The sequence below is a fragment of the Ursus arctos genome, unplaced genomic scaffold (assembly GCF_023065955.2).
Source record: "Ursus arctos isolate Adak ecotype North America unplaced genomic scaffold, UrsArc2.0 scaffold_21, whole genome shotgun sequence".
In the NCBI taxonomy this organism is placed as follows: domain Eukaryota; kingdom Metazoa; phylum Chordata; class Mammalia; order Carnivora; family Ursidae; genus Ursus; species Ursus arctos.
Genome location: NW_026622886.1, coordinates 42,627,125 through 42,654,805, shown reverse-complemented (window position 1 = coordinate 42,654,805; position 27,681 = coordinate 42,627,125). Strand labels below are relative to the sequence as shown.

General features: G+C 41.5%; 1 long non-coding RNA gene across 1 annotated transcript in view; it reads left to right on the top strand.

The window, feature by feature from the left end:
• Positions 1-1,018: 1,018 nt before the first annotated feature.
• LOC130544481 (uncharacterized) overlaps positions 1,019-27,681 on the top strand; it is a 62,914-nt gene continuing 36,251 nt past the window's right edge. Inside the window, exon 1 of the long non-coding RNA XR_008960787.1 lies at positions 1,019-1,589. This is a non-coding gene — a long non-coding RNA (uncharacterized LOC130544481). The remainder of the gene's footprint in view (positions 1,590-27,681) is intronic.

The following is a 27,681-nucleotide window of genomic DNA, read 5'->3' as shown; positions in this document are numbered from 1 at the left end:
AACCAGGAGTTGGAGGGTGATAGATTATACTTCTAAGAAATCATTCTACTCTCTATTTCCTTTGGCCAGAAGTGATATCTCCCTTTCCTGAACCTTCATCTCACCTTATTTTTCTCTCCCATAGTACTTACTCACTTATCACCTTGATTCGTAGTTCTTTGTGTTCACATCTTGTCTTATCTCCTTTATGAGACTGTAAAAGCAGTCTCGGGAGAGCAGGAAGTATGACGTCTACCTAATGTGGCTTCGTATGTGGTAGGTGTTCAATCAAGACTTGAGTGGATGGATGGATGGACGGATGGATGGACGGATGAATTCTCCATATGCTATAAATAAAAGATTGTCTACTGACTGCATATGCACATGTGGATTTCACTCACTCTGACTTACCATTCTACATTACCTCCTAGCTATATTTTCATTCATTTCCTTTAATACAAACATATTGGAAAGTGGTCATTTTTTATCAGATGAAATGAGGTGGCCTAGAAAAATGTCATATTTCTCAGTCAGGCAATTATTTCTCCCAAAATTATCAGCAGGGAGAGCCTCTCCATACTCCCCCCCGCTGGCTGGGCTTACGCATTCTTTCTCAACACATGGTCCTTTGGGAATTTATTTCTTATCAGACCTTTCTTTTTTTTTTTTTCCAAGAGATGGTTGAGACTGCCCATAAAAAACTAATAAAGTGTGCAAGGTGAAACAGTGATATCACAAAGAGGAAGTATGTTTTGCATAAGGTAATAACCAAATGCTGGGCTGTACCTATGTCCTTTCCAGCAGAGAAATACATAAACATATGAATGAAAATGAAGGCTGCCAATAATGGAGAAAGCCCGGGAGGGAGGCTTGGGAGCCCTGGATTATGTTCCTACATTCAATTTTGACTTGTTGAGTAGCTCTGGTAATTCCTAGGATCTCTCTCTCTCTCTCTCTCTCTCTGTCTCTCCTTCTTGGTATCCTCATCCATAAGAGAGAGATGAAAATATTTGCAACGATCAGTCATAGGTCCAGTTTCTGCTACAACTAGATGACCCATCCACTCTGTCAATAAAATCAGTCAGACTGGTTTCGGGGGTAACTGTGATATTTATGGACTCACAGATTTGGCATCCTGCACGCACGTACTCATGCCCATCTTGAGAATCTTCGCTGGAGATTGTTGTATTTTGGCTCCCCGAGTAAAGACACGAGCTTCAGGTCATGGGACTTGTGATGATCTAAGATCTCCACTAAGGCAACAGGCATTCAGAAGACAAACATGACTCATTGAGCATGGGATCTCAATCAACTGTTCACAAACTTCGGTTTGAGGGTTGGGAAGGTCTGGAAAAGATTCTAGGGTACGGCTTCGTCGGAAGGGTACAGACTGTTTCCTTTGTGAAGTGACACATGTCAAGGTTGTGAAACAGTGCAAACTGGAAAAGAGGACCTCGTGTCAAGTCCCAGGGAGTCATCCTGCTGCCCCCGCCACAGACAGCTCTCGTCTTCTCCCCTAGGGCCCCACTGTTTCAATGACGTCACTGCACACGGGTTCTGCTGCTCTGCTGTATTGGTTATCTACTGCTTTGAAAGGAGCCGTCCTGAAAGTGAGTGGTTTAAGGTTACAGCATTTTATTGTTCGTTCATGATTCTGTAATTTGAGTGGGGCTCAGCAGGGCTATTGTTTCACTGGTTTTGCCTGGGGTCACTCATACAGGAGTCTCAAATGGGCTGGAACATCCAGGAGAGTCATGGGTCTCAGCTGGGACAGGTGGAACAGCTGGGGGCTGGCCTGATCTCTCTCTCTCTCTCCCTCTCTTCTCTCTCGTTCTCTTTTTCTCTTCAAGTGGTTTCTCCAGCAGAATAGCCAAACTTCATGACAGGGTGACTCATGGCTCCCAAGAGCACAAAAGCAGAAGCTGCCAGAACTTCTTCAGGCTTATGCCTAGAAGAGCCGCAATGTCATTCTGCGGTGTTCTATTGGTGAAAGCAAATCACAGGCCAGCCCAGAGTCAACGAGAGGTGAAACAGATTCCACATCTTCATGCAAAGAGTGGTGAAGAATTTTTGGCCATCTTGAGTCCACCACAAGCCAGGGTTAGGTAGTCAGTTCTTGTTGAATAAAAGAGCATCTTGTTACCTGCTCATTTTGCTCTCTCAGTGACAGACACCTTCTGTTTCCTGTTCAGATGCTCTACTAGGCACTGGACTCTATGCCTCTCCTCCGGGACTCTATGCGTGCTGCTTCCGCTTCTCTGCTACTAGCAACCAACTTCTCTCTGCTCACTTTCTCTCCACTCATAGTTTCTTATTATTCGTGGGCTCTGCTGCTCCGTGGTATTCCTGCCTTGTCGCTTCTGCTGCTGTAAAAGTTAATAGTGTACAGAAAAGGTTAGCACAGCAGGTCTGAGACTGCTATCCTTAGGAATACCTGCTTGAAAGGTTGACCTTGACTGGCATCTGGGAACTTGGATTTGGAGGGGTGTATTAGGTTCCCCAGAGAATTAGACCCAAAGGATGCGTGTGTATATGTAGAAAGAAATTTATTTTAAGCAATTTGCTCAAGTGATTAGGGAGGCTGGCGAGTCTAAAATCTGTCATGTGGGCTGTTAGGCTTGAGGCCCAGGAAAGCCAATGGTGTGGTTCCAGTTGGAAGGCCGGCCGGGTGGAGACCCAGGAGGACTGATTTGAAATCCAAAGGCAGTCTGCTTGAAAATTCCTTCTTTCTAGGGATGCCAGGTTTTTGTTCTATTCAGGTGTTCAACTGGTTGGATGAGGCCCACCCAAATTATAGAAAGCAGTTTGCTTACTCAGAATTTGCTGATTTAAATGTTATTCCCATCTGAAAACACCCTCCAAGTTGACACATGAAATTAACCATCATAGGAAGGTTCCCACCATTCCCAGAACTGATAAGAGTGACTCACTGTGCCTAAATTATTTGTACAAGCAATGTGGTTCATGCTGAACAGCTGCTTTCATTATTCCCATAAAGAACGAGGAAAGGAATTCCCAGTCTGCCTACGTGCTAGGCAGCGAGTGCCTATGTGATTGGTCTCCAGTAACAAACCTGGGCACCAAGTCTCTAATGAGCTTCCCTACTAGACCATAGTTCACTTGTGTTGTCAAAACTCATTGCTGGAGGAATTAAGCATATCCTGTGTGAGTCCACTGAGAGAGGACTCCTGGAAGCTTGTGCCTGGTTTCTTCCAGATTTTGCCCCATGCACCTTTTCCCTGTGCTGATTTTGCTTTGTATCCTTTTGCTGTAATAAATCTTAGTCATGCCTGTGACCAAATGCCAAGTCCTGTGAGTCCTCCTAGCAAATAGGTGAAACTGGGGGAGGCTTGGGGGACCCCCAGCACAAGTAAAAAATGGTAAAATTCTGTCCTTAGTGTAGGTCTGTCTCTAAAGGTTAATACAATTGAAACAAAGATAGAAGTTGTTTCATATATTTAAGGTCTTATAAAAGTGCAGCACTGTGCTGTGTGTCATGATCTATTCAAAGGAGATGTTAGGAACACAAATGAGTGACCAAGGCTTTCCAGAGGGAGTAGAATATTTAAGTAGGAAAAAAGAGCAAGGAAGGTAGTAAGAGCCCAGTGTCTGAGAGTTCAGACTTCAGAGACATGGCCAAGTCCAAATCTGGCTGTAGTGGCTACTAGCAAGTCATTAATCAATGTGAATTTTAAATTTCCACAATTAGAAGGTGGCATAATAATAGTAATAATGGCTAATACTTATTAAGTGTTTACCATGTCTTATGAACTTCATGTAGTAACTCAACCCTCACAACAATCTTATTAGGTAGGTATTATTTTAGTCTTTATTTTACAAATTCAGAAACTGGGGCCCAGAAAGAGGTCTTGCTAATACCCACCATGTAGGGTACTAGGGAGCCTAAATGGGTTAATAAAAGCAGCGCCCTTGGATGCTGTGCACTTCAACCTACCACATATAGGGAAGGATATTGAATTGAAGAGTGGTAGAAATGTGATCGGGGACAGAGTTTAGAAGGTCTTGACCATCATTTTAGCACTTACTGTCTAAGGCTGTGATTTCTTAAATGGACATATAACGGAGTCCCTAGAAACCATTTGCAGGCAATATGAAATAACTATATATACTCTATTACTGATGATCAAGATAAAAGTTTAAGAAGAAAACTTAAGAAAACTTCATATTCTACATATGAAATTGTGAATGTTTATTTGAAGAAATGAACCTTTCCTTTTCCTGTAAATGAGTAAAACGCTATTACTATTTGATTTGTAGTAGCTTTGATAGATTCAGAACTCCTGTGTTATAATGAAAATGGAAAAAGATGAATTTGGGGGAAGATATATCTGGTGTGGGGCACAGAATTTGGATTGAAGTTGAGAAAAGAACTGTCAGGGAACTTTAGCGTGAATTTGAGCATGAAGAAATGCAGGTCTGGCTCAAGGTGAGTTCATGGAAAATGAAAAGACACAGATGAGCAAAAGATCAATGATGAAGAATGGATAGTATTCTGTAGTCCACGAGACCTGGGTTAAAAATCTCTGCCTCACTAATTAATGATCAGCTGCTGACCGCACTGAAGCTCATTTCCTTATTGGTAAGATGGAATCAATAACAGTTACAGTAGGGGGCTGCTCTAAAGATTGGGTCAAATGAGAGAGTGCGTGTTTGTTGCCATTTGGTACAGAAGCTGTCGTCAATATGAATGATGCTTGTGTGGGTGTGGGGGAGTGAGAAGCTTGGGGAGCCCAAGATGGCTACGAGGATTTGACCCCAGATGCTAGAGAAACACATGATTCAGTGGGAAGCAATAGGAAAGAGGAAGATTAATCCAATCCTGAAGGAAGATGATTGATTTCACTTTAGGCACATGAAATGAGGGCAAATCCTGTAAGTTTGCTATGCTGCAAAGAGAACTTTTAATGAGCATAGGAAAGTGAAATTATAATCTTAAAGAGAGTGATTCATACATTATCATTTTCCTGTTTGTGGCATCTTGAATGGCTTTTATTGTCTTCTTAATTTAAACTATAATGTATGGAAAGAATTTCAAAGAAATAGAGATTTGGAGCAAAAAAGTGAAGGGAGTCCCAGAGCTGAGAATAAATTGTATACCATTTGTGATACAAGGACCATAAACTGAATTTTTGTAAGTTAAACTGTGATTATTGTGTGTTCAACCTTGCAATGGTTTTATAAACTACAATGCACTGTATATGGGTGGAAATAATTTCTTTTGTGTGACTTTCCATGAATGGTTAGATCATTCAGGTCTGAATTGAGGGTACCATTTGGAAACAGATAGTCTTGGCTTTGAATACCAGCCAATGTGCAAATTTGGATAAACTTCCTAATTTCTCTGAACCTCAATTTCCTCACACGTAAAAAGAGGTAGAAATAAGACCTATTTCCAGAATTCCTGTGAGAATTAAATGAGATAACATTTAGCACTCGCATATAATTGGTAATCAATAAACCTAAGTTCCCAATTCCTTTGCCCTCCTTATAATGGCGTTGAAGCTATTGGCTACAGAAAAAGCTTACAGATATGATATCAGAAGGTTTAGAACCATATTCACAATCTGGTTTTTGTCTTAATTAATGGAAGATGATGTACAAAGAAATATTCTAAAGTCTGGCCTGAATGCCTAAGTTCAGAATAGAACCATTAATAAAAATACATCACATTAAGTATTAGTAAGACACACACCAGACTGTACCTATGAATTTATTTTTTTAATTCGTAATGCTTTATATGTCCCTTTTACAATAAGGATTATGTTCAAGTCTTCCAATGAAGAGCCATTACATCACTTAAAATATGGTGTTGGATATTCATGGATTTGATGAATACCCCATTAGAAAACTCTGGTCTTGTCTAGGGAAACACAATGAAAACACCACTGACTTAATGGCAGTCAAGTCACTTACTCTTTTGAGAACGGGCTTCATAAATGGGAATGCATATCATGATGGTCTTGCTGACCGGCAGATCTGATAAGCTCCCCCTTATTCTATGAGTGCTATTGTAGCACCTAGAACTTATCTCTGGTTCTCCACCCAGGTGGACTTGTGCAATACATGTCTTTCTCTCTGGATCATAATCTCCATGATGGGAGGAAACACATGTCTATCTCATTGCTATTTTCCTAAAATCTAATGCAATGCCTGGCACCTCATAGAAACACAATAAATGTTTGTGGAAGGATGAAGGAAGGGAAGTAGGAGGGAGGGATCAATATGGTACTTGGTAAGGCAGTCAGCACTTTAAAAAAGCTTGTTTAATGAATGGAGTAAGTCACATTTCCTGTTTTTCTTAGCCATACTTTGTAGGATAGAACAAATGTATCTCAGTCCTCCAAGAAAAGTCTCAGAAATGCATGAATATTAATGAAAACTATATTAATATTATAATACTAGCTAAAACTTTATCGACTGCTCACTATGTGCTAAGAACTTTGCATGTATTAATTCGTTTAACTATCATAATCCTATGGAAGAATTTCCATTGGACAGATGGGGATACTGAGGCCCAATGTGGTTTCATTTGTTTATAAGGTAGTTAAGAGTGGATTTAGGATTCAACTCCAAAGCCTACTTGCCTCTTCATTACTCTGCACACCTCCCTAGGGCCTCACCAGTCTCTTGCGGTGGTATCTAAGTCTCCACTCAGAGCTCAAGGGTCAGGGCAGTCAGACCTCCCATGGGCAAGCTGAGAGACCACCGCGGCTTGAGCACATGGAGACAGCCCCTCAGGGTCCATGTAGCCCCCGCACAACAGGTGTTCCTCCAAGGATCAGTAGCAGAACCAGAGACTTGGGTTAGAAATGAATGATCAAGAGAAGCAAGGAAACCTTGTCTTCCTAAAAGACCAAAACAAACACAAATCTAGCAAACCAAAGAACCTGGATCCCAAGGATCAGGAACATGTGGGAACACTATTGTAAAGAGAGCTTGAGGGATTGCCATTGGGGTCTCAGAAAACGAAACAAAAGTGTGTTGGGTGAGAAGATGATTGAGAAAGCGCACCCAGAAAGGACCTTCCACAAAAGACATGGCTCTCTGTTCACCCAGTTCCATCTCTATGCCCACATACCCTTCCCCCTCTCCTCTCTGTCTCGCTCACATACATGGTTACACATACATACATGCTTATCCACACACACATGCATATGCACTGCTGCTGCAAAAATGTTCATACATGCCCCGGGTTGCTGGCTTCTGCTCGTCATACAAACATCTTTGGAAAACAAGGTTAAAATGTCTGGATCAAGGATTGAACAAACGGACAGTGCTTATGTTTCTGTCTCCTTCATCTTGAAGGCAAGAACACGTATTCCATGTCTTTTTATCCCCCTCACAGCACCTATTACTAGATACCATATGCTCTGCACGTACTTGGCACTCCATAAAGGCTTGCTGAATGGCTGACTTTTCCCGTCTCCCCCACCCTTTCCTTCCCACCCTGACGGCATGACTTTAAAGATCTGGTGCAGAGCTGTGGGGAGAGGTTGAAGATCCGTTTTGACAAATAACCCTTATGGGTGTTTAAAGCCAAAAGATCGAATATTTAAAGCAGAAATATGAGCTGTGACTTCATGGGTGTTCTGTGAAGAGATGCATAAAGCTGTACAAATAGATAGCCTTTCAGACGGGACATAACAGACCCAGCTTTGTGCATTTGCAAATATACAGAGGAGAAGAGCCCCAACTTCACTTTGAACTCTACGTTTCCTTCTGAAATCAGTTTAAATACAGAGTGAATGTAGTTAAATCTTCTATATTTTTAAAAGGGGATCTTACAAATTCTTTTGGCTTTAAAAGCCTGTGTCATTGATTCATAATATAAGAGGGGACATTAAACCTACCCCTCCTTACTCCCCCCACCCCCAGACAGGAAAATAGGCAAAACAAGCCTAGATTCCATGGGAGTGATGAGAGCAAACTGATTGCCATAAAAAAGGGGCTTTTAAACTCCCAGACATGAGATCTTGGTGCTGGGAAGGCTTAGGGAACCAAAGCAAGGATCTGGGGTCAGCAGATGGTTGAAGAACCACAGCAGACTCAGAATCACAGTGGCTCTGGGGAATGACCTTGTGATGATGCGGAGCTTAGAATACAAGTCTCAAGAAAGAAGTGAGTATGAGCTGAACAGACCCATCACCCAATAAGGTCCATTTTCTCCAAACGTTGTGCAGAGTTCCCTGACTGCTTAAGTTCCTATGACAGGAACAAGAGTGTATCCTGCTTCTGCTCTGGCTTCAGCTCTGACCATCCCATTTTCTTTTAAAGCAGCTAACACGGGGAACAGTGAATGTCCTGAGCTCCTGGCTCTTACACCTTGCTCTATGTTCTAGACTTGGATTCAGCAAGAGGAGGCTATCCGACGTGTATTATTTTTGTTTTGATTGAAGTACAACTATTTTCGTACTGAGCCACGTTTGTCCCATGGTGAAGAGGTGGACCTAAGAGTTTGTAAGATAGCTGGACTCAAATACACTTAACTAGCTAGCAATTGAAATTAAATTGACCTTAACCCTTCGTTCCGTTTCTCATTTTCCATTGCTAAGATCAGAAGCGTGCCCTCTTTCCTATTCATCCTTTGTTTCCACTTTCTGCAGATTTAAAGTAGATCCATAGCCTTGGATTCTACAGAAATATTTGTGCAAGGTGACTTGACCAGGTAATAGAAGTTTGGATAAACCCACGATATCTTCATTTTCTTGATAATACATTGCAGTTAACAAAGAAGCTTCTCTTTCTCATCTCATGTAATTCTCAAAAAAACCACATAGGGCGGCAATTGCTATTATCATTTTACAGATGAGGAAATGGAAGCTCAGAAAATTTTATTTAATTGTTCATTCATTCAATAATTACTCTTTGAGATACAATTATATGTAGACACTGGAGATACAAAGATGAAAAGAAACAGAGTCGTGACCTGAAGGAGTTCATTGTTTATTATTTGAAACAAATAGGTAAATAAAACATTGACAGTGATATGTGAGGAGTAGCACGTGGGGCAGATGTACGATGATTGCAAAAGGAAAGAGTTACCAATTTGCCTGGCTGTGAATGAGTAGTCTTCTCAAAGGGGGTCTTAAGAAGAAGAAGTTTGTGGGCGCAGAAACCGGGAACTGTATGATGAACTTAGAATAGCAAACAGTTCAACATGGTTGTGAGTACAGAAGAAAGGGAAATGAGATTGGAGAATGATTTCTTTAGGAATGGGTTACCAGGAAGGAACACAGGGGTCAGAATGGTGCGCCAGTGAAACGAAGTCTTCAGGAATTCAGGTTCATTTGATCTTATTTCACCACACATGGCCTCCATTTCCAAGATATCTTTGTGGTCCAAAATGGCTACTGCAGATTCGGCCATCGCATCCACATTCTGAGCAGCAGAAAAGAGTAAAGGGAAAGAAAAAAGGCACAAAGGCACAGCCAGCTGTCTTTTAAGGGAGATTTGTAGAAGCTGCCATGGGACACTTCTGCTTACCACTCATTGGTCAGAACCAGGCCCACATGGCCACATTCGCTGCTGAGGACGTCCTCCTCCTCTTCCTCCTCCTTCTTCTTCTTCTTTTAAGATTTTATTTATATATTGGACAGAGAAAGACACAGTGAGAGAGGGAACACCAGCAGGAGGGGGTGGAAGAGGAAGAAGCAGAGTTCCCCACTGAGCAGGGAGCCTGATGCGGGGCTCGATCCCAGGACTCTGAGATCATGACCTGAGCTGAAAGCAGATGCTTAACGACTGAGCCACCCAGGCGCCCCATGCTGAGGACTTCTAATAAGTTCTGTTATGATGGCCAATGTGCTCAGTTAAAAAAAATGTGGTGATATTAATATAGAAAAAAAAGAGAAAATGAAATTTGGAAAACAACTGGGAGTATCTGCCCTGAGTGGCACAAGAAAGCCAGTCATGAGATGTCTGGAACCCTTGTGATTAAGTTTGAACTTTGCCCTCTGGCCAATGGGGAGTCATTAAAAGGTTTTGATCAGCACTTCAGAGGCCCATATTTGTATGTATTGTTAAGATAGATGATAGACTGGGGAGAGTGAGTGTGGAGACAGTGGGACAAGTTAGGACATGGTTATGGTGATCCAGGTGAAAGGCCATGGAGGCCTGAACTAAGAAGTGGGGGTGGGGAAAAAAGGGATGAGGAGGCCAAAAGGTGAAGGAAGGTATATGGCATGCCATGGTGTTGGAAGGGGCAGGATTCAAGCCCCAATCTGTAACTCTAAGCCCATGCGTTTGAGATGCATCTTTCTTAACCAATGTTATGGCAAACTGGACTTCAATCTCACACAAGCCCTCCATAGCTAAGGTGTGTTGTAAAATCAGACACTGCAGTCCAAGTCCAGGAACTAAAGAATCCAAAAGCAAGAAAGGATTTGTTGCAGGATAATATTTTGAGATATTTTCCATGTTCTCTTCTTGTATTCAAGCAGCTAGAAGACTCTGGGCCAGGTTTCTTACCTGTGGGAAGTCTGAGACAGGACTTCCCAGACTTTATTTCCAAAAGTCAGAGCACATGCAGGAGGAGGGAGTTTCAGGAAGGAGAGATTTTAGCCAGACTAAGAAGACCTTTTCACACTTCGGGAAGGAAAATGGGTCTACCCTCTCTCCTGGCATCTCCTGGAGGACGTGGTTAGAGATGAAGGAAAATGGCCATGAGGTGACCCAGGGGGGCTGGGTCCAAGGCCTGGTACTCACCCAAGATTGCTCTACCCTTAGCATGGTGCAGGAGAACCAACCTGTTGGGACAGTGTGAGCTGGAGTAATCTACGAGCCAGAGAAAACTTAGCACTATATGAAACCACAGCAAAATTCCAGTTTGCTGTTAAATGACCTTCCAGAAAGGACAGAAATTGTGACCTAGAGGTTACAATTAATTGATGTATAGAAATTTAAAAGTGCATTGAAATGCTGAAAACAAAGTTTAAAATGTATGAGAAATAAAGACAAGGACTGAAATTCATAATTATAATTCTGCTCAACAGCAGAACCCTGCATGACAAGACTATAGATTCAGGGGGTGGGCAGTCCGGAAGAGCTTCGGAACATATTTTTGTAATGGTCCTTTTCCTTAATTCTGATCCTGTATCAAAACAAATTCAGACTAGATCTAGGTATATCCATATCCATTATTGTAAATGTTTCAGATAACTCCAATACCCCCCTCAGAAGACGCTCTAGCATTTCTTACCGGAATATTTCAGGACAGAGGAGGATCATGTTCATGTCTGGAAACATCCAGAGAATATTCTAGCTAGAGTCTAATTTTTCCCTTGACTAATACAAATGCTTAAATCAGGATCTCTGTGTATGGTGTTTATCTAAACAACCACATGTATACAAAACCCCAGAGATGTTGACATTGTATAGAACAAGCATGATTTGCAAAATCAGCGTGATCCTTCTATTTAAAGCAATGTCCTCTGGATGTGGTCTGAGCTTGAAAATCAAGTTCATTATATTTTCTTTCTGAAGACAATATGTCAAACATTAAAAATGGTTAGACATCAGAAGTTGGGGGGGGGGAATGTCAGCCCTGCAAAGAAGGAAGTCTATTTCATTCAGTAGGGTTGGGGATAAATGGCAATGTTGTAGAAATCTGAGAAAAATCTACACTCTTTGTCTTCCTTTTCTGTTTTGCCTCCTCGAGTCCCTCTGATCCTAAATTCATTCTATTTAATTTTTTCCTTCCCTTCAAGTAGTTTTATCTTAAAATATTATAATCCAAAAAAGTGGCAAAGGGAATTCAACGAAAAAAGAATAATCAAAGCCATTCAGGGTTCATGTGCTTAGGCTAAGCTGTATTTTTGGAACAGTCACTTTTATTTTTTTCCGGAAGTCCAAAGTGTAAATTAAGTTGCACCAGGGCACGTCAGATTCCTCCCTGGCCATGTGTAGCATGCAATGTTTTGTGTGACTTTTTACCCTCTTATTCAGTAAAACAATACGTTCTTGTATGGCAGCCAGACGAAGTTGTGATTCACACTCAGCCAGGAGATGCCAAGTACTGTACCTTCTAGAGGAAACACACTCACCCATGTGTAATGAGACTGCTTTGGATTTCCTGAAGTGATTCAGCATGAAATGGAATCCAGCGCTGACCTGAATATCCGTAGATGTTACCAATCACCAGATCGGATGTACCAGTTCCATTTGCCTTTGTGGGACTCCCACTCATTTATTACAAGTTCAGAGATGCATCCTTGCTAGGTTGAAATGGAACATTTCCACCCAAGGAAACTGATGAAGGAATTTGGCCTTTTGCTTGTTAATACAAAACAGTCAAGGATTTTTCAGGAATAAGTAGCTAGCTACAGTTCTATGACAGAATGCCCATTGGTCCCTTCTCTTAAATTATGCAGCTTTTATTTTATTTTATTTTATTTTATTTTATTTTATAGATTTTATTTATTTGACAGAGAGAGAGACAGCCAGCGAGAGAGGGAACACAAGCAGGGGGAGTGGGAGAGGAAGAAGCAGGCTTCCAGCAGAGCAGGGAGCCCAATGCGGGGCTCGATCCCAGGACCCTGGGATCAGGCCCTGAGCCGAAGGCAGACGCTTAATGACTGAGCCACCCAGGTGCCCCAAATTATGCAGCTTTTAGCTCAAGAGAAACACTGAGCTCTGCTGGCCACTGCTCCATTATCACTAGTTTGATAATGCAGGTCCTGGTCTCTATTAGAAAAGACACTTATAGAAATCCGTAATGTGCTTTATGTCAGGCCACCAGAAATTATTGATTTTTAATGCAGACAGAGGAGTAAAGATTGGACGGTGGCACTACTGAGTGAAGAAGTAAGAATTCGATGGAAATTGAGTGCACTCCTAAACTGTAGAAACATGGCTGCTTGAGAAATCCAGCTGCTTAATCCTTTGGAGACAGTACCAACAACAGAGGTCCTTGGACAACAAAGATGAAATGATAACAGGAATGAGGAGGGGGGAGAAGCAGGAGCTACAGGAGCTGTTGCGGGCTTCCTGTACTTGCTTGAACTAAGAGGGCTTCCTGTACTTGCTTGAACTAAGCCAGTGAAGAGCTAAGGTTATTTGGATCATGTAAAAAGTGAACAGTCCCCGGAGAACTTGAATTGAGTCTCTACAGCAGAGTGTTTCCTCCTTTCATCACAAAGTGTTTGGAAAGTTAGAATTTCACCCTAAATTATGCAAGTGTCACAACAAGGTCTACCCCAAACTAAAAGTTGGGGAATCTGAACTAAATTGACAAAAAGAAAGGCTGAAATGGGAATCTTGAGGCCAGCCTTTAAGGGGAGCACAGTGCAAGAAAGTGGCTAGCCACTTTCAAACTACCAGCTCACCCTCTCTGAGAAAGCCATCTCTCCACCAACAAACATGGGAAGTTTAAAGGCTGGGACTAGAGATGCAGAAAACCTCTTGCTTCCCAAGAATTTATATGGGCTAGCAACTTGCTGGAAATACGAAATCCTAGGCCTCTTTCCAGAAACTGGGATAAATATCTCTAGTTTCCTAGGATGCCCAGGTGGCTCCTGGCACACTGAAGGATTGGCAGGTGTGTGCCTTGCTAACTTCAAATTGAAAGCCTCACTCACAACTCCAATTCCAAGATGACACCTAATTTACTTTTTTATTCTTTGCCTAGAATAAGAAATAAGAGTATTTTTTCTTGTAACAAGACATATAATATCTTGTAAGATTGTTCTCCTGTAATAATGATGTGTATGTCTAAGTGTTACAGATGTTAAGAACCTTCATGAATGTTCTAGGGCAGTGGTTCTCCAAGTGTGGGTCCCCAGACCACATCAGGTCCTTGGGAACTTGTTAGAATGCAGAGTGCCAGGCTCCCCCCAGACCCACTGACTCAGACACCTTGGAGGAGGGGCCCAACAGTCTGTGTTTTAACAAGTCCTCCAGGTAATTCTGATGTAGGCCCAAATTTGAGAACTTTTGTTCTTTTTTTTTTTTTTTAAAGAGAAGCTGAAAGCTAAATATCTTTTTTTTTAAAGATTTTTAAAAAAATTTATATATTTAACAGAGATAGACAGCCAGCAAGAGAGGGAACACAAGCAGGGGCAGTGGGAGAGGAAGAAGCAGGCTCCCAGCGGAGGAGCCCGATGTGGGACTCCATCCCAGGACAGCCGGGATCACACCCTGAGCTGAAGGCAGACACCTAATGACTGCGCTACCCAGGCACCCCGAGAACTTTTGTTCTTAAGCCACCTCAAGAGGTACTCAGAAGCATTATGATCAATAGTTGTGCTGTGAGCTCTGAAGTAGAGAAAAAATCTTCAATCAAATGGAAAATTATTCTGATAACTTTGAAAATTATCAACACAAGATGTCAAAGCCTCTCTCATGGTAACTTCTAATGGATTGACTTACATTCTTTATTTATAGAGAGGTAAATTGGTGTTTTTACTAGTATCGGCCCTTTTTCAAAGTAATAATGGGTAGACCATTTCATTTCCAATCACTACCTTCCTTGTGAAGCCCCGTGATAAGGCCCGCCAAGCCAATCATTGTGGGCAGGGGGATGGAACAGTCTGATTGGCCAACTTGATAATGCATCCCACCCTCACCCTGTAGGAGGGTTTGCTCTCCATTCCCATAATATGAATTAGGGGAGGCATGATTCTTCTTCCAAAGTGTGTTGAGCAAACAACATACATGCCCTGCAAGGAGGTGATTCCTCCAAGATTGTGACCCATGAAGACAATGTAAGCCTATCGCTGTGGGTGTCCATCTTTCACAATGTGGAGAGATCTTGACCAAGACTGAAACTGGCCCCCGGAAAAAAGAGAGAGAGAGAAACCTGAAAGTATTATTTGAGTTCCTGGAACCAGCCAAATTAATCCCAGCACTTCTCAGTCACAGAAACTAATAAATTCCCTTTGGCTTGAGTTGATTTGAGTTGAGTTTCTGTCTATGACGACCAAAGGGCCCGGAGTTGTACAATCTCAAAATAATTCACACTTCGTGTGAATCACATCTGTTCTAATAAAATGCCTCCACGGGGAGGCATCAATAAAAAGAGCACACTGGATCGTTGGTCAAGACCTCAGAGATGAAATTTTGGCACTATCTATTGAAGAAAACTTAGGCTGGGTATTTAAGTCTCTGAGCTTCTCCTTACTTAATTGTAACAGAAGAGATTGATTTAGATCCACTCAAGGACAAAGAACTGGTTAGAGGCCTTGGAGATCCTTTATTTTAGAACTGAGAAAACCATTACCCCAGGGAGTGGGGCATTCACTTGATCAAGATCAGCTAGCCTGTTGGCAGCTACACAGGCTGACATCTGCTTGCCCTGACGCCCGTTCCAGCACCTTTACCATAACCCCACTTGATGGCTCCCTTGAGGTAGGCTTGTCTCATCATTATCTTTATACACTATGTCTCTTAGGACGGTTTTGGTTACAGATAACTCAAATGAAGACTTTCATTAAGAGGTTTATTGTTTGCATATCAAGAAGTCCAGAGAAAGGCTGATTCCACTGTTGGTGGAAGAGATCAACAGCATCAATAAAAACTCAGACTCTTTCCATATTTTCACTCTGCCATTTTTAACATGCCAACTTTGGTCCCCATCGTGTCATAAGATAGTAACAGCACTTCACAAAAGTTCTTAAGCCAGAAGTGGAAAAAAAATCCTAATATTATGCTCCTTTTTAAGACTGAGAAAACATCCGTCAAGGGCCCCAGAAGGCCTCCCTTGCCATCGCATTGGCCAGAACCGATCACTGGTAGGGAAAATGGCATTGCCACTTCGGCTTCAGCAGCTACATTTTGACAACTCTGAGGTGCCATCGATGTCAGAGAAGTTGAAATCCTTAAAAATAGGTACAGCTTAGAATGACTGCAATATGGTATCATGATTTGCTCTCCTGGAGGAGAACCCAGGGGGAAGCTGGGCTGCATGGGAGGTTTCTGCTGACACACATCTCTTTTGTTCACGTTCTACTGGTCAGAAATAGGGAAGCCTGGGAAATGTAGTTTAGCCATGTGCCCAAGAGGAAAGGGTAACATGTGGCAGTCTCTGTCCTTGGCCATCTAACACCTGAACCAAATCAGGGTTCCGTTAGCAAGAGAAGGGGTGTAAATAGCTATGGGATACCAGTCTACAGAATTTACAAGATACACGCTTGTGTAGAACAAGATTTAGAGGTAAGTATAAACTTCTACAATCTGCCCATGTAAAAACTGGCCTTTGTGAAGCCTAATTCCCCACTCCTGAAATGTGGGCACACAGTGAACTCCTTCCAAAGAGCACAGTTGGGAATGGGGGGAAAGATACTTTGCAACGGAGAAACTGACAAACACTACCTTATCCAGGTGATCAAGGTTAGCATCAATAGTGATAAGACACGTGTCGATAGTATGTCACTTCGATAGCGCATAATGAAAATGGCACTCTGTCTCTATGGTTTTCCTCGCCAAGCCCTGTAGCCCCCAGGCTAATCATAAGCAAAACAACATTCACCAAATCCAATTGAGGACGTTCGGTAAAATACATAACCAGTATTCCTCAAAATTGTTAGGGTCATCAAAAATAAGGGAAGTCTGAGTGATTCTCACAGAAGACAGAAACCTAAGGAGACATGATAACAAATATAATGTAGTATACTGGATGAGATCCTGAAACAGGAAAAGGACATTAGGTAAAACCTAAGGAATATTGAATAAAACACAGACATTAATTAATACTAGTGCATAAATATTAGTTAATTAATAAAGACAAATGAACAGAGGAAATTGGGCATGAGGTGTATGTGAATTCTACAATCTTTGCAATTTTTCTATAAATCTAAAATTATTTTAAAGCTAAACATTTTTTGAAAGATTTATTTATCTATTTTAGAGAGCGAGCCCATACGAGCAGGGATGGGGCAGAGGGAGAGGGAGAGAGAATCTCAAGCAGATTCCCTGCTGAGCCTGACATGGGGCTGGATCTCACGACCCTGAGATCATAACCTGAGCCAAAATCAAGAGTCCGGTGTTTAATTGACTGAGCCACCCAGGCGCCCCAACCATTTTTTTTTTTTGAAATTGATCTTTGATTGAGCCCAATAAACAGAGCTGGCTCCCTTTCCCTTCCGAAAAATATCCTTGTTCAGACGTTTCTGCTGTTAAATGTGAGGAGCCTATGCCCATGCAGACAACTTGACTAAACTGATCTTAGACTCAAGTATTCTATTTCTCCAGAGCCACGTACTCATGAATCTTTGCAGTAAGCACTTACCAGAACGCTAGCTCAACCGCATGCTACAGTCGCTGTAGAGTGTAACTTCTAAAGTTGCAGGAGGTGATGGCATGCTGTTCCCTCCAACTCACATGCAGATATTCCGCTTGTTGCCCCACAGAGCCTTACTGATGAAAGATGAATTGTAGACAGCCACGTTACTGGCTGGGCCAGTCCCAACAGAAAAGGAGAGGCTGTAAGAACCATCCTCCCTTCCTCACCACGAAGCTACGCTCCCTCTCTGCGAGCGTCAATGTCTATCTAATGCTGAGATCACCACTGCGGAAACTCTCCCATCTGTGCTCCCAGGAGAACCATCAGTGAGAATGGCCGCTGTGGCACAAAGGGAACACACAGCATTGAAAATTCTGGTGTCCGTTCAAACTGGAAGATAGGATATTTTGAATGATCCCAAAGTATAAATTTCTAATTCATGTACAGATACAAGATATCCTCTAGCTCTTTAATTAAGAAATGCCTGAAAAAGAATGTAGATACGGCCATGCCATGTTCTTTGGAGAATTATCAACTCATTTCTTTTCTCCCTTTTTCTTTCTAAGGATTTCGATAACATCTAACAACACTTCAAAGATGAAAGTTTGAATTTGTTGTTGTTGTTTCAAAGGAAACTATTAAGAAAAGGTAGTCATATGAGGTATTTTTTGTTGTACTAGTTAACTTAAGCCCCGAGCCCTTTCTGCATCAGGGGCCCCCTGAAGACATTCGGCACTTTGTGTGGGTTGGGTAGGAAAGCAGCAATATCTGAGAGAACAAGAGTGCCTGCAATTTAAATGCCATAAGGACAAAAGTTCTAATGACTTCTGATGGTGTTTTCCTCCTCCTGTGGCACCAACATGGATGCCTGAGAGGATCTTTAGGTCAAGAAGTCTAAGTGAAAATATAATTAATAGGGCTTCAGACATTAGATCTGATTTTCTCGTAAAAACAAATACCAATATATCTGTGAACTCTTGACATCTCGAGCCACCATTTTGGGAACTTCTAATTCACCTCAGGGAAGGACTTCACTTTACTGAAAGCCTTTCTTAATGACTGAATAACTAATAAAAGTCAGTGTTAGGAGATCCTATCTATGAAGATTAAATCATAGAGGAAGGTGATAACCTTTGAAAAGATGAAAGTAAAAAAAAAAAAAAGACCTATCTCAGTTTTTAAGACTCAAAAATTCTATATAACTTCTGAAGAGTGTCAGTTCTATAAAAAAGATAACAACAGCTATAGAGGTTGAAGCCCAAGAAATAAATGAACTAAAACAGCCTAAACAGGGCAGATCATAAAGAACAGTTGAGCTCAGCACGGGTAGGTGTAACACAAGACAGCCCTGATTTAAACGGTACCTGGAGCTTCCGGGTAGAACTAAGAGAAGGAAGGAAGAATGGAACGCATAACTGAAGACGGAGCTGTGACTGGTAGGGTCGTATAGGATCATTTTGCCAGCAGTGTATGCTCTTAGCTGAGTGATTATGGCCTAGAGGATTACAGCATTCCCAAAAGGCAATCCGGCATTCCATAGCTGGTCTGTGGGTTAACCTGGGAGGTAGAAGAAGCAGGGATATAAGCCCATTGAGATGGGCTCTATCTGAGGCAGAAAGTTTGTCTTCAACATGTATCATTTATTGTCAGATCTAAAGGAGCCCAGACTGTTTGTGAACAAAGGTTTATCAAAAAATCAGAAGACCAGTATAATAGAATAATTCCAGACTGTTGAAAGGAAATTGTCTCAGTTTTCTGGTTGATTAACTAAGAAATAGATGTAAGTATTTTATTCAATTTCTAATGAATATTGGTTTTTTTTTTAAGTTTTTAAAAGATTTTATTTATTTATTTGAGAGAGAGTGAGAGAGAGGGGCAGAGGAAGAGGGAGAGGGCTTGATCCCAGGACCCTGAGATCAGGACCTGAGCTGAAGGCAGACGCTTACCAGACTGAGCCACCCAGACGCCTCTCTAATGAATACTGTTAAGAGAAACAATCAACACAAATAAAAAACGACAAGATGATACTCAGTAAAACTTAGATTTACAAAGTTTGTCCCAGGGATGCTGCATTTATTAAAGTAATTGCCACCCTCCCTCTCTCTCTCATACTAGCAAAGACTGGAAACCACAGACTCATTAGGATCAAAAAGCTGATGGATGAATCAAATTTTATAAGTATTTGCCCAGAGAAGAAAGAATTGATCCCTGTGAAAATTTAAATAAAGTTTAAAGTGGAAAAAAAACCTGTAAATGGTTTAACTGATCAGGGAATTAATCAAGATTTAAGGAAAACTACTGCAGAAAATGCCTTTTTGACAAAAATGCATTAATGTCGTTACCATTCCCATTTAAAGGGTTTATTTTCATCATCTCAGCCTCAAAACCTCCTCAGGGTCAAAGCAACGAGAATCAGACGTATTCTGTGACGCCTCAATTTGTTATGTGGCAGTCAAGCGATGCTATTCACCTCCCAGCTTTGGTGTGTATTGTTCCCTGTCTGGAAATCTCTAGGAGCACCTCAAGTCTTCTCCTGCAAGGCTCACCTTACAAACTTCCTTTCCAGAATGGTCTTTCCTGACCTCCAGGCAGAATTAGATACTTTTACTCTTTATGTTCCCTGAGGGACGTTTTATGAATATTCTATCACCTTACTATAATTTCTTTGTCTACATAGCTATCTTACTGGACCCCCGATGGGCATGGCTCGTGTTTTAGTCCTTTTGCTATTAAATCCCTGGCACATAATAGACATGTAATGAGTGAATGTGGAATAACTGAGTGGATGTATAAGTGAGGTCTCCATGTTACCCACTTGATAAGTGGAATCACTTATTCTTTATTTATGAACAAAATCATCAAATCTGCATGCAACTTTTAAGATCTATTTAAGAAAAAGTGCTTTGCTGTAAGAACTGTATTCAAATCAGTACTGAACAAGTATTTTGTGGTGTTTCTCTCTTTCTCCGCAACCCTTCTTTGCACCTCTAACCTTATTCACAATCCAGAAAAGTAGTGTCTTTATAGGAACCCACACAGGACTGAAATGGCCAGTTCAGGAGCTCCTCGTGGGTGTTGGTGGGGGCATCCCTGGAGTGTGGGAGCAATTTCTGGGAGGTCCAGAGGTTAGGTCAGCCAAGGGCTTTTTCTTTCCATCCATCCTCAATTTGACTCTGGATTCAGCTGAATATAGTTAAAGGATTAATTGCCCATCATTTTGTTCTCTAAATTGAGAGTCATTGTGGTAAGAACCAAGCGTAGCAATAAGAGCCAACCACAAAAAAAAAATAAATTACTTTGTAAGTTTCAAAAGATTTTCACCAAATTACTGCTCTGTGCAAATGATGTTGGGGGGAAAAAGTTTGTTTGAGAAACATTTTCTTTTGTGACTGTAATAAGGTATGTGTACCCCTGCTGAGATATGAGTCACATCCCCCGTGATAGGAAACTGTGGCCAGTTTTTGTGGGTTTGGGGTTTTGTACTAAATTTCTGTGCCTCATGTTTCCTATGACTGATGAATGGATCATCACCTGACTCATAGACTCTTGCTACGGATGGCCAAAGTGTGGCTTTTAAAATTCAATAATGTGGCACCCTGTTGCTCTCAGTTTTAATACGGAAGGAGAAACACCAGAAACATGGAATCATTGCTTTGAAATGGACTTTTCTGAGGTCACCTCTTCACAGCCTTTGGCAGGATTAGAATCAAATTGGTCTAGACTGGTTTGTAATTCTTATTTTGAAAGACCTACAATGCCACTTTTTGGTCCAAGTAAAGTAGGTGTCTTAGTCTTTTCAAACTACTAGAGCAAAATGCCACATTTTGGGTGGCTTACCAACATTTTCTCCCTAACAGTTCTGGGGACCGGCAAGTCCAAGGCTGGCTTCCTTGTTCATAGCCAGCCAACCTCTCCCTGCGGCCTCACACGGCGGGAGGGCTGAGCGAGTTCTCTTGGACGTCTCTTATAAAGGCACAAATATCACTCATGAGGATTTCACCCTCATGACCTAATCATCTCCCACAGGTCCCACCTCCAAAGACCATCACATTCGCCTTCAGATTTCAACATATGAATTTGGGGAGACAAAACGTGCAGACTGCAGAAGTAGATAGACACCAGACATTTGTAATTTTTCCTGATTAAGGACATACTACCTCAAACTCAGCCTTCCTGAAAGCAAATATGTTTTATTCCTTTATTCAACAAATATTCATCGGATGAATAAGTGTGCCCTACTTGAGATCGGCAGAGGTGAATTCAGGTGAGTCCCTGGCACTCAGGCATCTTGGAGTGTGGTGGGAGAGACGTGATTTTATGTGGCACATACCATAATAGAGGTGTTCCCAGGGGCGCAAAATGAGTAAGTGCTAGACCTGAGAAAAGACATGTCCAAATACGGGAAGTCAGGAGAGAAGACCGCTGATGAAAGCTCAGTTCAGGGAAGGTGAAGCACAGGTGATGGACATCACTAGGCAAAGTGTGAGGGAACAGACCGGAGAGGAAAGCCAAGAGCTAGATATTCAAAAGTCACATGCCTTTCTGCCGAGATCTTGAAGGAGTCCCAAAAGGTGTGAGCAGAGGGGTTCAATGAGACAATTTACGGAAGGGTTAAAGAAAGATTAGATGTAGGTGGGCAGACCAGCTAGAAGCCTATTGTGATAATCCAAGGGGAAAGTGGTATAGAGTCTGAATTAAATCAAGGTCAGCGGTAACAGACAACAGGAAAGGAAGTAGAGTTCGTACGACCAGGTTATTGACTCTGGGCACTGATATAGAGTCCAGACTCTTAATATTGGAGTCCAACCCCCTGTCCCAAACCCAGGGCTCAATTCTCAGTCTTCTTTTTTTCTAGATACACTCACTCCCTTGGCAATCTCAACTAATCTGTGATGATACCCAAATTTATATCTCCAGCTCACGCTACCCTGAACTCTTGACTTGAAAATTAAATGGTCCATGTAACATCTCCACTTGGATGTCTAATAGAGATATTAAGCTTCCCATGCTCCAGTCTCGACAGAAGGCCACCCCTGAAACCTCTTCTACTTGTAGTCTTTTCCATTATTGTTAATAGCAATTTCACTTCCAGTTGTTCAGGTCCAAAACTTTCTTTGACTCCTCTTTTTTTTTATACACTCCATGTTCAGCCCATGAGCTCATCCCTTGGGCTTTAACTTCAAAATTTGCAGAGTCTGAGCACCTCCCACCACCTCCACTGACACCACCCTGATCTAAGCTATTATAATTTCTGTCCTGGATTCTTAAAATAGCTTCCTAGCTCATCTCCTTGCTTCTTCCCATGCTCCCTGAAGTCTGTTCTCTACATGGCAGCCAGGATGATTGAGCTCCACCCTGTTGATGTTTTCTCTGAAACTTTTCAAGCATACAGAAAAGTTGAAAGAGTAGTACAATTTGAAATGTCTTTTACAGCTTTTTATTTTTCTGATCCGGGATCCAGTCAAGGTTTATGCACTCATTTGTATATCTTTTTAGTCTCTCTTAATTGAGAATAATTTCCCAGCTTTTAAAAAAAAAATGACATTCACTTGTTTGTGTAGATTGTCCCACACATTCTGAATTTGTCAGTTTCCTCATAGAAGGTGTCGTGTGCTTCATATTGCATCATATCAAGGGGCACATAATGTCAGGTTGTCCTAATATTAGTGATGTTGTTTGATCACTTGGTTAACGTGGTGACCCACGAAAGTTCTCCTTTGTGAAGATGAATTTCCCCTCTTCATAATTAGTAAAAAATGATGGGGTGATATTTTGGTACCCTCCAAATATCTAATTTATAACCACCTTTAACCTGATGGCTTTAGCCTCTATTTATAACCTTCCCTTGATTATGTGTGGGATGTTGCAAAACGGTAATTTTAAAAATACTCCCGCTTCCATTTTTTAGCAGGTGTTTTAGCAAAAAAAATTGCCTTCCCTATTTTTTCTAGTCTCCTGCTTTCTCTGCACCGACCCCCCACCCTGCACCCCACCCACCACTTTTTTGCCCTTCTCCCTCTCTTCTCCCTTCTCCTCTTTTTTCTTTTCCTCCTTTTTGTCCTCCTTGGCCTTCCCCTTCTCCTTCTTCTCTTTTTTCTTCTGACTTTCACAGTGGACTCTTGGATTCTTTTTAATTTAGTGTGTTATAATCAATTACCATGAAATGATATGTTTAAAATGTGTATCAGATCCTGTTCTGTTCCTCTAGTCCAACCTCACCCATGACTCCCCACTTCACTCACAGTGAGAGCCGAAGTTTCTGTGGTGGCCTACGAGACCCTGCATCATCTGTCCCCAGTTCCTCTCTGGTCTCATCTCATCCTGCTCACAGCTCCTGTCTGGTCTCTTGGCTATTCCTCCAACATTCCCCGCATGCTCAGGTCTTCGGACTCACCAGCGCCTCTCTGTGGAATGCTCTTCCTCGGATATTCACTTGGTTTTATTCCTCCCCCATCTTCAAATATTTTCTCAAAGCCACCTGGCCAGATGTGTAATCATTTAAGTCAGTCCACCCTCCTATACTATATTTTCTCCATCAATCTTACCACTTTCTTGCATTATTTTATTGTGTTTATTGTCTGCTTCCAACTTGAATACAAGCTCCTTGAGGATGGGAATTTGGTCTGTTTTATGCACTGCTGCATCCCAGTGGCTGGAATAGTGCCTCCTCAGTTCATCTTTACTGACTGGACGGGTGCATAGGTTGGATGAAGGGTTGAAGGAGAGGGAGATTCCTGTTTCTCAGGCCCGGCTGTCTGAGATAACAGCGCTCTACTCCCTGAAATAGGGAACACAGAGGAGTGTGTTTGGGAACAAACTTTGAACGTGTTGAGTTTTAGGTGCCTGTGAGATTGCCGTGTGGAAAAACCCAGTAGGAAGTCAGCTAGACCTAGATTTCATGGGTACCCCCGCTACGAAGTAGTTTCCAAACACCTAAGGCAAAATCATGTCTAAATTCATTTTAAGTGAATTGAACATTACTGAATTGAATTAATATGAATGGGAACGCTAAGAGTCTTTCACCTCCCAATCTGGCATGCTAACCAAGCGTGGGAAGAGAGCTATTAACACTTTCCTGAGTCTGCTAGGTTTTGAACTGCTCGACTCAAAGACAGCACTAAACACCTGGTAATAGTTCTAACGGTTTGTCAACAAAGCTGGACCTGTTAGTCTTCTAGGGTGATAACTGTTTCTGGTAGTCTCAAGTCTTGGTTAGAGACACCTGCATCCCATACAGAGCAAATTAGTACTTAAAAAGTATCATTTTGCTGCTGATCTACTAGTGTGGTCACCCTTGAATTCCTTTAGTCAAACGATAAGAGAAGCAACATCAGAAATGTTTTCCTTCATTAGGCAGTACTCTTCTCTCATCCTTGCTGCCCCTTTATTCTTCCAAGCCTTGAGAAATTCTCCAATAGACAATGAGCTGTAAGAATTCAAGAAGAGTTTGTCTTGTGTGGTATCACCCGTGTTTGGACAGTGCTTCACCTAAAATAAGTGTTCAGTAAATTTTATTCAGTTGTATATCAATATTTACTTTTTTTGATTTCGGAACCACTATTCACATCTTGGCTCTACCCCAAAAGCTCAATCTCCCATCTCTCAACAAAGTCCTGAGCCATCCAGTCAGTCCCCATAGTTTGAAGTAAAGGTAACGACAAGAGAGGGAGAAGTCCACAGTGCGAAATTGTCCACTGCAACTTTGGATGTAAGGGAAATTTAAATTTATTCCGACATCATAAAACCAGACACACACCCATGAATGAGAACATGAATCTTTCCGGATGCTTATGGAGAATTTCCATGTTAGCTTATAAATCCTGCCCACATGGTGGGTCATTCCATTATAAGCTCCTAGAAGTCTTATTTTCCTTTTGAATGATGGTACATAAAGTAGCTGCTGTCATTCACGTCTTAAAGAAAAAGAGATCAAAGTGAAATTACGGGCTTACATTTCAGCAATTTCAGAAGATTTTGTCATTATTTATGACAATGACAATACTGATGGTGTGCTGATCTATAGTACTTTGAGATAGCAGTGTTACTCAGTTAAGGACACTATAAATCAGAGGAGCCTCCCCTTCCCCTTTAGATATAAGAAAATAATTAGAGTCTTCACTGGTCAACATTAAGGTCAAAAGTGAATGTATATTTAACTTGTCCATTGTTTTTGTGGCTCTCTTTCTTCTTCTTCTTCTTTTTTTTTTTTCTGGAATAGAAAGTGGGGACATATTTAAGTTAAGAAGGCAACTGACATTAACAGCACTTTCTAGAGTAACAATAACAAGATGGCCAGATCAGAATAGCATCAGCCACAACAGTATAAAGCCACTGAGATTCGCTTTGGTGAAACAGAAAATTAACAGTTGTTTACCCCAGTACTGAAATAAACCTTGCGTTCTGACCTTTCCCAAGGATTTGATTTTCTGGCTCATGTGTGTGTGTGTGTGTGTGTGTTAATTCTGTGCAGAATAGATTTTATATGTAATAATTACTAACAGAATACATGTGAGTACCTGGATGCCATCCTTTCAGCTGAAGGCATATACCTTATTAATGTGAGTATTCAATTCAGCAATAAAAAATATTTATAATGGACTTGAATGAAGTCATAAAGCAGAAGAGAATTAAGAAATATGACAAGATATTTCTAAATAATTCAATAAAGTCAAATATTTCTAAAATAGTAAATCTCTACAATCAAACATCTTAAAACAGAGAAAAGATATCTAGGTATGATTTTTATTTAGATAAGCAAGATTAGAAAAACTGAAAATGGCTAAACAATCTTTCTGAAGTGGGGGGTTTACTATTTTATATATATGGTATTTTACTTAGTTTCCAGTCATCAGCCCATTCATCCATTTTAGGATTCCGCAGATGCCCAGACGCTTGAACTTCAAGTCATTGACATAGAGGTGGGAACTCCTGTAAACATCCCATCTGCTTTCAATAAGAAACTTGATATTCTTTAGGATTTATGGGTGGTGGGAGGACGGTGCCTAAAGTGAGGTTTCAGAAATGGCCTGAAAATCCTTGTAGGTGAAACCCATATTTCTTGGACTGTCGGTAGTTCTACATTTATATCTAGAATCTCAAGAATAAACCCATAGCAGTTTCTTTGTCAGAACATAGCCAACTTACTGAAGGTTTCTGATGAATCCAGTGTATATATTTATATACAAATCTTTTGGGGAGAGGGAGGGGTGTTGATGACAGATTCAAATACTTTAAGTTTTATACCCATTTCTATGTATACAGCAGTTCCAGATAATAATAATAGCTGTAGACCCTGGTGATTGGCCAATTTGATTCTACTCTGCCATCCTCTTTCTAGAGTCTGAAATGGTTCCACCTGGTCTCAGCAGAGAACGGACCCTGGAGTTCTGACGTGGGAAAATGAAGAGCAGTCACTTTGTAGCAGGAGGAAAAGGTCAAAAGAATCACAGATTCTGACCTTTACATTGTGGAGGGACTAAGCCAAGGCCAGTAGTCACTTTTCTCCAAACTTCTAATTGTATTAGCAAGATAATCATCTCATTGTTTCATCCCCTGGAGGTTGAGTTTTCAACTATTGGCGGCAAAATACATTCCTATCTGAGCACACCCTGCCTCATCTTAATCTCGCATTCTCAAACCCGGTTAGATTTAGACTGAACTCTTCAGTTTTAGAAAGTAGGCCTCAATCTCCCTGGATCTGACTAAGACTCAATCAGCACTGAACGTGCAGTGATAAAAGAGGGAATGGTCCGCTTCCCTGTCTCTCTGCGGCACTGTTTTGATTGCTTGTGTGTTCCAGTCCAAACCCCAACGCAAGTCCAGTGACCTAACATTTCTCCTCCAAACTCTTGATTTTAAATAGTCCGTTCCCTGCAGCCTGCCTCCTACCCTTCCAGCTCACTTACTCTGACACCTCCCATGGCTGTCTTCTCCACTCCGGGGATCCCACCTCCTTTACACTGCTCATTCATCCTACAGTTGTTGCTCTATTCACGACCTTTCATATCTTCACTTACAATTTTCACTCAGTTTAGATTCCACTGTGTGTCATTGCAAACACCCGCGACTCCCTTTGTTCTCTCTCCGCCATCACACTCTTCTGGTTAAAATAAAGCAAAACAACAACAATGAAAAAGCAACCTGACAAGTCCAGCTCCCCTCCATCTCTGTGCACAAACCTGTGCTCCATGTTGCTGGATAAGATCCCACCAAGGAGACCGACTTTGAAATCATGACCCCAGATCCCCAAATCACTGTCTGAAGGTTCTAATGATCCCCTCTTAACTTGCTTTCTTGCTCTTTAAGTTACCATTTAAACCTTTCTCCTAGAGCCTCGAACCTCCCTGTGGTCTCCACTGCCCCATCTCAGGTGTCAGTGTCTCACTTGACTGAGGAAAGGAACTCCCTGGCATTCCAGGGGTCCATCTACATATTTACACATTTATCTGCCCCTGTTAGCATACTCC